General features: G+C 44.2%; 1 pseudogene; it reads right to left on the bottom strand.

Moving 5' to 3' along the window:
* Positions 1-14,175: 14,175 nt before the first annotated feature.
* LOC136384269 (5S ribosomal RNA) lies at positions 14,176-14,294 on the bottom strand (annotated as a pseudogene).
* Between the last annotated feature and the right edge of the window lie 1,711 nt (positions 14,295-16,005).

The following is a 16,005-nucleotide window of genomic DNA, read 5'->3' as shown; positions in this document are numbered from 1 at the left end:
AATTTCTTGAGGAATCTTCATACTATTTTCCACAGTGGCTGCACCTGTCTGCATTCCCACCAGCAGTGCAGGAGAGTACCCTTTTCTCCACATCCTCGCCAGCACTTATTCTGTGTTGGGGAGCGCCATTCTAACTGCTGTGAGGTGATATCTCATTGTGGTTTTAATTTGCATTTCTCTAATAATTAGTGATGTTGAGCACTTTTTCATATGCCTATTGGCCATCTGTGTGTCTTCTTTGGAGAAGTGTCTATTCATTTCTTTTGCCCATTTTTGGATTGGATTGTTTGTCTTCCTGGTATTAAGTTTTACAAGTTCTTTATAAATTTTGGGTTTTAACCCCTTATCAGATGCATTGTCAAATATATTCTCCCATTGTGTAGTTTGTCTTTTTATTCTGTTCCTATTGTCTTTAGCTGTGCAGAAGCTTTTTAGTTTGATAAAGTCCCATTTGTTTATCCTGTCTTTTATTTCGCTTGCCTGTGGAGACAAATCAGCAAATATATTGCTGCGAGAGATGTCAGAGAGCTTACTGCCTATGTTTTCTTCTAAGATGCTTATGGTTTCACAGCTTACATTTAAGTCTTTTATCCATTTTGAGTTTATTTTTGTGAATGGTGTAAGCTGGTGGTCTAGTTTCATTTTTTTGCATGTAGCTGTCCAATTTTCCCAACACCATTTGTTGAAGAGGCTGTCTTTACTCCAATGTATGCTCTTACCTCCTTTGTCAAATATCAGTTGTCCATAAAAGTATGGGTTTATTTCTGGGTTCTCAGTTCTGTTCCATTGATCTATATGCCTGTTCTTATGTCAGAACCAGGCTGTTTTGAGTACAATGGCCTTATAATATAACTTGATATCCGGAATTGTGATACCTCCCATTTTATTCTTCCTTTTCAATATTGCTGAGGCTATTCGTGTTCTCTTTTGGTTCCATATAAATTTTTGGAATATGTGATCTATATCTTTGAAGTAAGTCATTGGTATTTTAACCGATATTGCATTGAATTTATAAATTGCTTTGGGTAATATAGACATTTTAATGATGTTTATTCTTCCTAACCATGAGCACAGAATATGCCTCCACTTGTTTGTATCTTCCCTGATTTTTTTTATCAATGTTTTATAATAATTTTCCGAGTACAAGCCTTTAATCTCCTGAGTTAAATTTATTCCTAGGTACTTTATTTTTTTGGTTGCAATGGTAAAGGGGATTGATTCCTTAATTTCTCTTTCTGACAGTTCATTGTTAGTGTATAAAAATGCCTCTGATTTCTGACTATTGATTTTATATCCTGCCACCTTGCTGAATTCATTTATCAGGTCTAATAGTTTTTTGACTGCGACTTTAGGGTTTTCTATATACAATATCATATCATCTGCAAATAATGATAGTTTTACTTCTTCTTTTCCAATTTGGATGCTTTTTATTTCTTTTTCTTGTCTGATTGCTGTGGCTAGGACTTTCAGAACTATGTTGAATAAGTGTGGTGAAAGGGTGCACCCCTGCCTTGTTCCTGATTTTAGGGGAATTGCTTTTAATTTTTGCCTATTGAGTATGATATTGGCTATGGGTTTGTCATAGATGGCTTTTATCATGTTGAGGTATGTTCCCTGTATTCCCACTTTGCTGAGAGTTTTGATCATGAATGGGTGCTGGATTTTATCAAATGATTTTTCTGCATCTATTGAAATTATCATGTGGGTTTTCTCCACCCTTTTTTTTATGTGATGAATCACATTGATTGATTTGCAAATATTGTACCAACCTTTACTCTCAAGAATAAATCCTACTTGATTATGGTGTATGATTTTTTTCCATATATTGCTGTATCCATTTTGCTAATATTTTGATGAGGATTTTTGCATCTAAATTCATCAGGGATATTGGCCTATAATTTTCTTTCTTTGTGTTGTCTTTGCCTGGTTTTGGAATCAGAATTATACTCGCCTCATAAAAGGAGCTTGGAAGTCTTCCTTCCTCTTGAATTTATTGAAATAACTTGAGAAGGATAGGAGTTAGTTCTTCTTTGAATATTTGATAGAATTCACTTGTGAAGCCAACAGGCCCAGGACTTTTCTATTTTGGGAGGTTTTTCATAACTGTTTCAATCTCATTTGTTGTAATTGGTCTGTTTAGGTTTTCTGATTATTCCAGATTAATTTTTGGAAGATTATATGTTTCAAAGAATTTGTCCATTTCATCTAGGTTGTCTAGTTTTTTGGTGTACAGTTTTTTGCAGTATTTTCTTACAATATTTTGTATCTGTTGTGTCAGTTGTTATTTCTCCACTCTCATTTCCAATTTATTTATTTAAGACCTCTCTCTTTTTTTCTTGGTGAGTCTGGTTAAAGGTTCATCAATCTTATTTACCTTTTCAAAGAACCAGCTCCTGGTTTTATTGATCCTCTGTATTGTTTCTTTAGCCTCTATATCATTTATTTCTGCTCTGATCTTTATTATTTCCTTTCTTCTACTAGCTCTGGGCTTTACTTGCTGTTCTTTTTCTAGTTCTTTTATATGTAGGGTCAAGTTGTTTATTGAGCTTTTTCCAGCTTCTTGAGGTATGCCTGTAATGCTATAAACTTCACTCTCAGGACTGCTTTTGCTGTGTCCCATAAATTTTGAGTTGATGTATGCTCATTATCGTTTGTTTCTAGGAATTTTTTAATTTCTTCTTTGATCTCATTGTTTACCCATTTGTTATTTAATAACATGCTATTTAGTTTCCAAGTGTTTGAGTGTTTTTCAGTTTCTCTGTTGTGGTTGATTTCTAGTTTAATGCCATTGTGATCAGAGAAAGTGCTTGATATGATTTCAATCTTCTTAAATTTGTTGAGACCACCTTTGTGCCCTAACATGTGGTCTATTCTAGAGAATGTACCATGAGCGCTTGAAAAGAATGTATATTCTGCTGTTTTAGGGTAAAAGGTTTTGAAGATATCTATTAACTCGAGTTAATCTAATATGTCCTTTAAGTCTGCTGTTTCTTTGTTAATTTTCTTTCTTGAAGATTTATCTAATGATGTTAATGGGGTATTGAAATTCCCTCCTATTATAGTATTGCTGTTGATCTCACCCTTTAAATCCATCAAAGTCTGCTTTATATATTTAGGTGCTTTTATATTAGCTGCGTAGATATTTATAGCAGTTATATCTTCCTTTTAGATTGTTCCCTTTATCATTATGTAGTGACCTTCTTTATCTCTAAATATAATCTTTGTTTTAAAGTTCATTTTATCTGATATAAGTATTTCTACCACAATACTTTCATTTCCATTTGCGTGAAATATTTTTTTCCATCCTTTTATATTCAGTCTATGTGCATCTTTTGATTTAAGGTATGTGTCTTGTAGACAGCATAAGTATGGGTCCTGATTTTTTATCCATGCAGCTACCCTATGTCTTTTGATCGGATCATTTAATCCATTTAGGTTATTATTGATATGTAGTTGTTTATTGCCACTTTAATCTTTAAAACTGTATTCCTCTTTTGCTATATTCTTTTTCTCCTTTGATCTGTTTACAACAGGTCCCTTAGCATTTCTTACAGCCTTTGTTTTGTTGTAGTGAATTCCTTGCGTTTTTTTTTTGTTTTGTTTTGTTTTTTGTCTTTAAAGCTTTTTATTTCTCCTTTAATTTTAAACAATAGCCTTGCTGGATAAAGTAGTCTTGGTTGTAGGCTCTTGTTCTGCATTACTTTGAATATTTCTTGCCATTCCCTTCTGGCCTCAAGTGTTTCTGTTGAGAAGTCAGAAGTCATCCTTATGGGGGTTCCTTTGTAGGTGATAGTGTTTTTTTCTCTAGTAGCTTTTAATATTTTCTCTTTATCACTTAGCTTTGGTATTTTAATTATGATGTGTCTTAGTGTTGATTTCTTTTGGTTTCTCCTTAATGGAGTTCTCTGTGCTTCCTGAACATGTGAGATGTTTTCCTGCCTTAATTGAGGGAAGTTTTCAGCTATGATATGCTTGAACAAAGACTATCCCTTGTTCTTTCTCTTCTTCTTCAGGAACCCCTATGATGCGGATGTTATTTCTCCTCATGTTGTCACAGAGCTCTCTTAGAGTTTCCTTAGACTTTTTGAGTCTCTTTTCTTTTTTCTGCTCTGCTTTCATTCCTTTATTTATCATGTCCTCTAACTCGCTGATTCGATTCTGCGCTTCATCCATCCTGCTTTTAATTCCTTCCATTGTGTTCTTTATTTCAGATATTGTATTTTTCATTTCTGACTGATTCTTTTTTATTATTTCAATGTTCTTTTTTATATTTGCTATCTCTTTATTTAGGTGTTCATAATGACCATCTATTGTTGTTCCAATATCTTTGAGCATCCTATCAATTGTTATTTTAAACTCTGCATCTGGTAAGTTGGTTATATCTGATTCATTTAGGTCCTTTTCTAGGTACTTTTCTTGGTTCATTTGTGTTGCATTTCTCTGCCTCTGCATTTTCTCTGTGTAAAGGAAGGTTTTGGCCACTGGATTCCACTGGATATGCCTCTGTTTCCTAGGTATGGTTTGTCTGCAGGCCCGCCATCCCCTCTTCTATTGCTGCCTAGGGCTTTTGGGTTTGGGTGTTACCAGTGCCTGCCCACTGGGGCTGTTGCTGTGGTTTCCACCTCTCCTTCATGCGAGTGGCTGTGATCACGTGCTCGGGTGCACAAGCCTTGGTGGCCTTGGCCTTTGCCCCGCCCCCGTGGTGACGTTATGCTTGGTCCTGAGGGTACTGGTAAGCACCTTTGCTCAGCTGTGGGTCTCTGCCTGTTTCTGGGCTTTTGCCCTACCCTTACAGGAGGAGCCCACTCATGGAATGGCTGCTAGCCTTGGCTCTACTGGCCGGGCAGGACTGCAGGCCCACGCTCAGCTCAGTAGCAGAACTCCGCCTGTTCTGGGCTTTTGGCTCCACCCTCATGGGAGGAGCCAGCTCCCAAGTCAGGCCACAAGCCTTGGTTCCATGGGCAGGGCAAGGCTGTGCTCCTGCGCCCTTGCTCAAGGGCTGATCTCCACCCCTTCCGGGGTTCCTGCCCTTCTCCCGCAGGCTGGATTATTGGCTGCAGGCAGCTGGGCTTGACTGCTTTTGAATGCCTACTCCTCCCCTTCCAGGCAAGACTGAGCTCACACGTGAGCCCAGTGGTGGCCAGCAGGCTTCTGCCGCTGCCGACAGAACCGCACCTCCACGTCTCACCGCCACCCACCCTCCAGCAAGCCCTCAGCTGTGTGGAGTGGGGGCACTGCAGCTCAGACCCTAACACTCACTACTGTAGCCCCAAAAGTGCCCTTCTTCTAAGCAAGTCTGCTCTCAGTGCCATGTGGGAGCTTGTTTGGCTGCTCTTCTGCTTCCCTTTGCTGGTATTGCTGTTTCCAGGGGAAATGTTCACTTCAGATTTGGGGAGTGACTCAACCCAGGGGTTAGGGTGGCTGTCTCCAAAAATGTTTCTTCCTGTGCCTCCTAGATTACACTCTCTTCCTGCTACTCTGGTATTCTCTTCTCTCCTTGTCCCCTGGAGCCCCGGGTGACTGGTTCTTAGAGAGGTGTTCTGCGCGGTCCCTTTAAGAAGAATCCTGAGTCTGTAAAATCAGAGTCTTTCTCACAAACAGTATCCTGACTTGTTTCCAGCGAAATACTGTCCTTAAGCTTCTTCTGGGCTCTGGGGCTACAGACTGGGGCTTTGTTCCTGGGATTCAGGACCCTCCTCTCTCTGCTAAACTCACTTTCTGCCACACGAGTCTCTCCTGGCTGCCTTTCGCTTCAGGGAGCTGGGCAGCCCTCTCCACGTTTCCACTTTTCCTACCAGTCTTGGTGTGGCTTCTTCAGTGTTCTTTGGTTGAAGAGTCCTCTTAATTTAGTCCAAAGTTGGTTTTACCAGATGATAGTTCTTAAAATTAGTTTGTAATCCAATTTGGATCTAGGAGGTGGATGTTGGTATGTCCGCCTACTCCAGTGCCATCTTGTATTCTCCGATTAAAGTTTCTTGACTCCTATATTCCTAACCCTTTTTGTGTCTAATTTTAACTCAATAAGGCCACTGACTTTGACCTTGACGCTGTGCCCTATGCCGCATTAGGCAGCATCTTCCAATGGGAAGTCTTGAGAGAGAAAATGCAGGGGCAAAAAGCAACTTCCCAGGAAGTAGTAGCCAGACCAGAACCTGGCTGACAGCAAGCAGAAAAGTATGGAAGTCCTGTGCCTTGTATGAGGTGCCCATTGGCTGCCAAAATGCCTTAGAGCCAATACCCCATGTGAGGGTAGTGCTTACCTCTCTACCTAAGGTCCTTGCTGTGGCTGTCCAGTCAAAGATTCTTGGAACCAGTCCCAAGTCCTACGCTGTGCCACTGCAACCTTAGATGCTATGCGGAGGTACATCCGGTGAGCATATGTCCACTGCAGAAATAAAGAAAAGGTTCTGGGACAGGAAAAACCTGTCACCCCCAATCTTGCTCATCATCACTTGCAGGACTGCTGCCTGTTGGGAAGCAGCTGGAAGAGGCAGGCACCTCTGCGGTGGTACCTCCCATTGGCTTGGGACCTGTTATCTATCCAATTGAACTAATGAGCTTGGCCAGCACCTAGGATCCTAAACAAATTTGAATATTGTTTAGCTTTCTAGGCTTAACCCCAAGCATCCAGCAGCATTATGCAGCAATTCGGGGGCACAAGGTGAAGAATACACACTATTTCTTTGTGTATGTGACTTACCTGTGCAATCATCCCATCCAAATCCTGCTCCAGAGAGTGACCCATGACCAATCTTCTTAAAGACCACAGACAGAGCACAACTTTAAGTTCCACACACCTATATTAGACATTCTGGAGCAGTCCAGTTGGCGGGCTCAGACAAAGTTTACTACTGGTGAGGCTCATGGATGTTTTCTCAATGCTGGAACTCTCAGCTGAGTTAGGAGGTGCCTTCTCTTTTCCCAGATGTCTACAGAAGTATAGGCAAGCCTTGTTGCATGTACCTGGAGGTAGTGCTGGCAGAGCAGGCATATGATTATCAAGGCCCCTGACTGAAGACAAAGGAAATCAAAGTGCAGCTGGGGAGAAGAGGCCAGAGGGCTGGGAGGTGTAGGCCCTAGTGGCCAAAGCTGCATATATTAGTTCCTTGTGCTGTAATGCACACTGCGTGCATGCAACTGCCCCTTATTCTCCATCATAGTTGGTTTTTATGAACCCATATTTCACTGATTTCCCCAGAAAAGCCACAGCTGCCTTCATGACAGGGCCCACCTTGCTGCTTTCCAGTACTGACAAGGATCTCTGGCACCTGGCATTATATCAGGATGCTAGCAGGTCTCTCATGGGGCCTCCATCATGTTCACCACCACCATGGTGTTTCAGTGCTACAGCACCAATTTGGAGCTCAGAAGCAGAGCCTGTAGGATCTCTAACCAGTGTGTGCTCTGTAGGAAACAGGGTAGTGTGAAAACTAAGAAACAGACTGAACCCCGACAGGGGCACACCCACACACCCTGGACTCTCCTTTCCAACCACTACCACTGCTGACTGAGTCCGGCCCACCTCCACTCCCTCACAGAGTAGAAGGATTGACCACTTGGGGTGTAGCTGTACAGAGAAAGTAAGCATAGCCAGGCCCCCAGCAGCCACCTAGCACAGCAGCTAATTGTCTTCCCACTGTACAGCTCCAGCAGCTGCAGCCAGTCATTGCCCTTGGCTTCAAAGACTGGTCTCATACCTGTGACCAGATAACAAAGGACATGAGTTCACCTGGGGAAAAGCCCATCCAGGGGCTCATGGCCGAGTTACACATGCCCTCTGTGGCTGTGTGACAGATCAGCTCATGGTCCTTGAACATGTAGACCTCAATATAGGGCACAGCCTTCTCCTTTAGAATATCCTGCCTGCAGAGCTAAGGGTGGCAGTGTTGGCACCATCAAAGCCTCCACCAACATGTTCTCATTCAAGCCAGCCCTGGGCTAAGAATTTCCCTGGGGAATATCCAATCACCATCTTGCACCAGGTATGAGCTCCAATGGATTTGACACATCTGACCAGGCCTTAGAGATGATATAAAACCATGGAAAATGGTCTGAACTAGAACTTAGCAGACAATGCTGGTGGTGATGGTGATGCTAACACCTACAATATGAGCACTTCTGCTGACCCAGAACTTAGACTGCCTTTCTCTTCCACACAGCCCCATGCTGAAGGTGCAGGTGTGACTATCATGAGCACTTTGTGGATGAGAAAACCAAGGCTGAAGAGTGAGTTTGTAGTGATTGTCATAATTAGTAGTAATAGCTAATATGCATTGATTGGGCATATGTCTGAGAGCCAGGCATCTTTGTACTAAGTACTTTTACATCTATTTTCTCATTTAATTCTCCTAATGACAATTACATGAGGTAGGTACTATAACCATCCTACTCCACAGAGGAAAATACTGAGGTATGGAGAGATTAAGTAATTTGCTTGAGGTTATACACTAGTAACCAGAGAAACCAGGATTCAAACACAAGCCATATAACTCTAGAACTTGCACTATTATGGTTAAATAAATTGTTCTCATGGAATGGTCTCCTCAGCTGAATGATACAGACTCAGAGCAATGACGAAAAAGTGATTTTTAAACTGTAAAGTATATTAGTGGGAATAATCTAAACCTTAATACCGTGCCCAGGCATCACACATCAAGAAACCTCATTGGAGCCTCTCACTGATCCTTGCCAGGTTTATTCAAGCCATGAGCACCTCGAGGTTTTGAAGGACTGAGCAGTTGGTGTGCAACAGAGACAAGAGACCAGACTATTTCACAGATCTGTGAAATGCACTCTACTAGTCAAGACTACACATCCTAGGCCCCACCAATTCCACTGATTTTGTAGGTGGAAGTCAATGCAAACAGAAGGCTGCCCTCCCTATTCCAGGGCTCTAAAAAGCCATTTCCTGTTGGTCCTAAGAAGAAGCCACAGCCCAAATCAGAGGCCATCAGAATGCAATGATGGGTGGAAGAGAGGCCAGGGCTGGAGCAGGAAGACATACACCCTCCTTCCAGGAAACATCATCTCTGGCTTCAGGGTGATAGTAAGCTTGAAAAGAGCATGGGCTGCCTTTGTTTACCCCACCTCAGAGTCTTCAGGGCCAGTGAAAGATGAGCCTATGGGCACAAGCCAATTGGTGATTATGATGTGCCCAGGAGCCTAAGGCCCTGGCACCCTGATTGTGCCACCTTCAATTTCTCCTCTCTCCCCAGGTTGCTGATCAGGGAGGCACACACCCTTGTAACCTCTCTGAGGTTTTCCACTAAGCTACCAAAACACTTTCTGAAGCATCATTTACAGGCAAGACATGGGCTGTGCTGGGCATTGAGGCTAAGGAAGTCAATGACACAGAGAAAGAACTCTAGACCCTAACAGAAAACCATCTCCTTTATTTTTTTTTAATAATTTTATTTTTTTAATGGGGCGACATCAATAAATCAGGATACATATATTCAAAGATAACATGTCCAGGTTATCTTGTCGTTCAATTATGTTGCATACCCATCTCCCAAAGTCAGATTGTCCTCTGTCACCTTCTATCTAGTTTTCTTTGTGCCCCTCCCCCTCCCCCTTTCCCTCTCTGTCTCCCCTCTCCCCCCGTAACCACCACACTCTTATCAATGTCTCTTAGTCTCACCTTTATGTCCCACCTACATATGAAATAACGCAGTTCCTGTTTTTTTCTGATTTACTTATTTCACTTCGTATAATGTTATCAAGATCCCAACATTTTGCTGTAAATGATCTGATGTCATCATTTCTTATGGCTGAGTAGTATTCCATAGTGTATATGTGCCACATCTTCTTTATCCAGTCATCTATTGATGGGCTTTTTGGTTGTTTCCATGTCCTGGCCACTGTGAACAATGCTGCAATAAACATGAGGCTGCATGTGTCTTTTTTTTTTCTTTTTTTTGTATTTTTCTGAAGCTGGAAACAGAGAGGGACAGTCAGACAGACTCCCTCATGTGCCCAACCAGGATCCACCCGGCACGCCCACCAGGGGGCAATGCTCTGCCCACCAGGGGGCGATGCTCTGCCCCTCGGGGGCGTCGCTCTGCCGTGACCAGAGCCACTCCAGTGCCTGGGGCAGAGGCCAAGGAGCCATCCCCAGCGCCCGGGCCATCTTTGCTCCAATGGAGCCTCGGCTGCAGGAGGGGAAGAGAGAGGAAGGAGAGGGGGAGGGGTGAAGAAGCAGATGGGCGCCTCTTCTGTGTGCCCTGGCCAGGAATCGAACCCGGGACTTCTGCACGCCAGGCCGATGCTCTACCACCGAGCCAACCAGCCAGGGCCGGGGCAGCATGTGTCTTTACGTATCAATGTTTCTGTGTTTTGGGGGTATATACCCAGTAGAGGGATTGCTGGGTCATAAGGTAGTTCTATTTTCAGTTTTGTTTTGTTTTTTTTTTTTGAAAACCATCTCCTTTAGCATCACTCAGCAGAAAGATATTTCCGCTGGCCATTAATGCTTTTTTGTTCCACATCTAACACTACTTGCTGTTTTAGAAGCTACTGAGTCATGTTTTATAAACCACCATAAAGGAGTCAGTATACCAGCTCACCTAGCCCCCTCCCTGAACAAACCTAGTGCTGTGGTCTTCTGCCTTTTCTGCTAAATCCAGGAAAACCATGCAGGGAGGTAGGTGGTAGGTAGTTTATACAACCTACCAGGGCTCTGGCAGGGAAACATTCCACTTCTGGGCTCATTAAAAGAGGGCAAAGAAGCAGTGGTTTTCCAGCTTTTAGAGACCCAGAAAACCTGGACAAGCTCCCACTGGAGTTAGAGTGAAAACCTCGAGGCTTGTGATTTAGGTGCAACTGGACAGCAGCCCTCTGCAGAAATTTATCTGCTCAGGGCTTTGATATTGACATATATGGTAGGTGGCCTCATTGTTAAACATGAATGCACAATCATGGTGCTTCATCATGTAGATGATGAGCATGGAGTTACAGGGCTCAACTACAGCTATGGAAACATGGAGGGATGACCAGCACATGGAAGTGAAGACCTGAGTGGGGGCAATGGAGGATAAAAGAAAAACACAAAGACATAGATAGAGTTTGGGCAAGGTGGGACATTGTGCTCTGATAAAGACACAATGACACCGAGGCTGAAAAAAACATTTATTTCATATTCTTAAACAAGAGGCTATTGTGCTAGGGGAGTAGAGCTGATAACTATGTAACACTCTATCCCACAAGCATATCAGGACATCCTGAGTCTGTGGTACCACTGTGTGCCTGCTGCCCTGCTTTTGGTGTCAATACCAAGAACAGCCTTTAAGTTGTTTAAGTGACCTTGCTCTGCCAGGACACTCAAGGATGAGCAGGGCTCTTCCTCTGCTCTCAGCTGCACATAGGCCAGAAGAATTCAGAGGCAGGGGTTCTCTCCAGAGAACCACAGGGTAGGCTTTATGCCATAATGGACAAAGACACTCTCCATCAGCAGGTAGGTAGGCTAAGAATCAGTGCCCCCACCAAACTGAGAAAAACTAAAAAGGAATGAAGATCTGCATGTTAGTAAGCCTGGAAAAAAATTATAGTTTTAATTTAAGATTTTTGGAAAAAACAATAACTCCTTTGACCCCATAATTAACACATTGACCAAGATTTTTCTTAATTTTTAAATATTTGCTAAGAAACAAAATACTAAAAGCTTCTAAAATATTAGGTCATTCTAAAAATGTTTTCACAAAACCTGGCAGTGGAGAATAGGTTCCAAAAGATTATTTTCAAACTCTGCAGAAAGAAAAATCATGAGGTCAGAAATTGATGAAGGTCCCAAGTTGAAAGAGGGCCAGTCGCAGGCAGTGTCTCCCAATGGTCAGTGCTGGGTTCCCGCTTGGGAGGCCCAGGGCTGGCACATCCAGGGGCCAGCTGCAGAAAGCATTAGTTCAGGACATAACCTTTGCTAGAGTGGTATGCTAATGAAAATCTCCTCACACCTGACCCAGATGTGGCAATGAGGAAAAAGGAAATCTTACCTTTTGTGACAGCATGGATGGACCTGGAGATTATTCTGCTATGTGAAAAAAGCCAAGCAAAAAAAGAAAAAAAAACATATGATCTCACATATATGAGGAATCTAATGGACAAAGTGAACTGAGGAATGGAGTAGAGGCAGAGGCAGAGGAACAGGGAGCAGAGGGACAGCAGTCAGAAGAGGATGGGGAATGAAGGGATGGGATCAGAGAGGGTAGGGAAATTGGTGAAACTATATATACGTAACACAGATATACATAGCAGGACAGCAAGTCCTAGAGGGAAAAGGGGAGGGAGTTGGGGGATGGGGGCAAAGGTGGTATAAAAAGGGACACAGGGGTGTGAAGTGAGAATGTTATGTTCAGTGGGACACTTGAATCCATGTAAACACAATATATTAAATATTAAAAAAATTCAGAGTGCTTACATACCAGAAGCTATATTAAAGGCCTAGAATTAAAAAGAAATAAAAAGAAACTTCTTATTTTTGTTTTTAGAATTTTTTTTCATTCTTTATTCAATTTAGAAAGGAAAAACAAAGAAAGAGACAGAAAGAGGGACATGCAGAAAAACACTTAAGCCACCAATCACCCACTCAAACTGATGAGAAAAGCCTGGCAAGAAGGTTCCTCAACATTCTGCCCTCAACACCCACACCGTTAATGCCTGGGCATGCCAGGCCCCCTGTTAGGCACTCTCACAAGCTCCGAGTGCCATCTGTTTCATCCTGTTTCAAGGGCCAGTGTCAGGTGCCTGGGCAGCAGTGCAGGGGTGTGTTCCCAGAACTCCTCCATTTGCATAAGTGGTGGTGCTGTGAGCCCCCAACTCTACATGGAGGCAGAAAAGATGCCTGGCCCAGGTGAAGGCCTGCTTTCTGGAATGTGGGAGATCCTCTTCTTCCTGCTGGGCAGCCAAGGTTGCACAGCAAGGACTAGTTTGCAGAGAAGCCTGGAGTTAGTTGCATATTAGGTGCCCAGTGATAAAGGGGAGTGGCAGGACCCGGGTCCTTGGAAGCTGGTGTGTTCTTGCCATGGAGAGAGGTGGGGTCAGCTCAGCACGTGTGCTCGTAAGCGAGAGCCCCAGGTAGGAATGGACAATCAGGCTGGAACAGTGGCCAGGGCCAACGCAGCGAAGTGCTACACCTGCCTCTACCAGCATGAGGAAGTGAAGACCTGAGTGGCGGCAATGGAAGATGAAGGAAAACACAGAGACATAGATCAAGTTTGGGCCAGGTGTGACATTGTGCTATGAAAGAGACACAATGACTCCAAGCCTGTTTTCAGCTTAGTGATCTCTTGGGGCTTTGAACTGGGTCCTTCGCTATCCCAGTCTGACACTATCTGCTGTGTCCACACTGACCCTGCTTTTGGTGTCAATGTCACAAACAGCCTTTCAGTTGTTTCAGTGAGTAACCTGGCACTCAAGACAGAGAAGGGCCTTTCCTAGGCTCTCACCTGCAAGTAGGCTGGATGCATTCGGATGCAGTGGCTCTCTCCTTGTACCCCCAGAAAGTGTGGGGTCATGCGACCCTGACCACAGCAAAAATAAAAAACAAAACAAAACAAAAAACAAAAACCCAGAAAGAAAAGATGGGTGGAGGCGAAAGTCTGCAATGCCCCCGTATTACCAGGCAGTCTCTTTTCCAGGTACTAAGGGGGCCCACCCCTGCGTACCTTCACAAGATAATGTAAGATCAGACACATTCAGTATGACCACAGACCCTTGAGGGCAGCCTCCCGGTGGCCCAAGGAGAAACACTTGGCCTCCAGGTCTCCTCACTGTTCTGCACCTCATGTGAGTGGGCATGTCTGGGCTCCCTGTGTTTTTCATGCTAGCACAAGCTCTGCATGGTTTCTTCCCTCTGACTCAGCTTCCCTTGGGTGGCCGAGGTCACCACCTCAGGGACCAGACCGGTTTGAAGAGGATCCTAAAGTAGCTGCACACTGGGTGCCCAGGAATAGAGGGGATTGGCAGGACCCAACTACTGGGCAGCTAATGTGCACAATGGGGCAGAGGAGAGGAGGAAGAAGCTCAGGCCTGGTGCTTATGGGTGACCAGCAAACACCTGAGTGGACTGCCAGGCTCTGCAAACTGGCCGGGCCACCTCGAAGTGCTGTGCCCCAGTCGTGTGTAGGGTACACAACTCTGTGGCCATGGGAAAAGGAATAAAATGGGGTAGGGGGACGCAAAAGCATACAGCACCCAGTATTTCCAGGTGGTCTTTCATCCAGGTACTAACCAGGCCTGACCCTGCTTAGCTTTTGAGATCAGACAAGATCAGACGTGTTCAGGGTGGTATGGCCATAGATGCCTGATAGCCACCTCCGGTGGCCCAAGAAGAAATGTCTGCACTCCACATCTCCTCATCGCTTTGTGCCCTAGGTGCCTAGGCATGCCAGGGCCCTTGTTAGTCACTCCCACAAGATCAGCTGCCATCTCTTTCATCCCTGCTGCCACCATTTCCCGTAGGCTGCCAAGAGAACTTCCTCAGCACCCTGTCATTATTGCCGGGGGCTGAAGGTGTGCCCAACCACCCAGACGATGGGAACTGGAGCAAGCATCAGGGGGTCTCAGTGTCATAGAAACTTGCAGAAGTGTGGTTGGGGGAGGGCTGAGGATGGGAGGCCAAGGGCCAGTGTCAGCTGCCTGGGCAGCTGTGCAGGGATGTGTTCCCAGGCCCCTTCCACTTGCCCGGTAATGAGTGGTCTAAGTGGCGGCTCTGGAAGCCCCCAACTCTGTGTGGGGACAGAAGTGACACCCTGACCCCAGGTGAAGGCATGCTCTCTGGAATGTGTAAGATCTACCTCTCCCTGCTGGGTGGCCTAGGTCACGTTGCAAGAACCAGTTTGCAGAAGAGTCTGGAGATAGTTGCACACCTGGAGCCCAGTGATAAAGGGGAGTGATAGGACCCTGCTCTTGGGCAGCTGGTATACTTGGTGGTGTGGAGGAGAAGGGAGGCAGCTCAGCATGTGCACATATAGGCGACAGCCCAGTTCCAGTTCCAGGCACCTTTGGTGCTCACCTGCATCTCACACTGCAGCTCTTGAGAGAGGTCAGCCCCCATCTCCAGCATTCATTCCATTTCAAGCTGTCACTGGTTCTCAGCCTCTAGCCTGACTAGCAGATTTTGAATCTAAAATTCTTTCTCCAGTGACTGTTCTAGCTCATGCTGTTGTTGGTATGCAGTCTGCAGCTCATACTGGAGCTTTTAACCTCAGGCAGCCTCTCACACAGAGCTCTCATTTCCTTTTTCCATGGCTGTAAAAAGCACCCAGCCGATGGCACCCAAAAATACAGCCATGGAGATCCATATGCTGGAGAACAAAGACCACTCCTCTACCCCACCCTTCAGTCCATACTGATCTGATCCAGATCTTGCCCACTATGCCAAATGTAAGTCTGTTGGTTGAAGCCAAGCAGGTTCGTACTGAATTCAGGCAGATGGTAGAGAAACTGTGGACTCAAAAAGTGGCCATACTCATTTACTGGAGGCCTACAGAGACAGCAAAACAAATAAAAAAGAAAATCCTGCTTTTTCCATGGAGGGGAAGGGATCAGGCAAACTGCTCCTCATGGTAGTAGCTGAGGGAATCAGAAAAACAGACATCACAGTGGTAGAAAAGCAATCTAGACGAATCATCCATGAGGGAAGATATCCATACTATTTTATAGACACACAGGTGGCTTTTTTCCACATGCTAGTGCAATAATTGTGCAAAGTGCTTGCACCCAGGAAACCAAGGAGCAAACTTAATGCACCAGTTTTTCCCATATCTCTGTAAGATAAGGCACTGTTCTGAAGTTAGAAGTTTATCAATTTGATCTCCTGTCAGGGCAATAAAGGGGAAGCAACCAATTAATGAATGATTGAGTGGCACAAAAAAGTTTATTTACTCCTCAATTCTCTCTCCTTTTCTCTTTCTGTCTTTATAAAAAAATCAATAAAAATAAATAATTAAGAAGTGGACAAATAGCTGGAATGGTTAAAATATCATACAAAATTGCAGAGGTTTTTGGTTT

Source organism: Saccopteryx leptura, chromosome 12 (assembly GCF_036850995.1).
Source record: "Saccopteryx leptura isolate mSacLep1 chromosome 12, mSacLep1_pri_phased_curated, whole genome shotgun sequence".
Taxonomy (NCBI): domain Eukaryota; kingdom Metazoa; phylum Chordata; class Mammalia; order Chiroptera; family Emballonuridae; genus Saccopteryx; species Saccopteryx leptura.
This window is presented reverse-complemented; position numbering and strand designations above follow the sequence as displayed.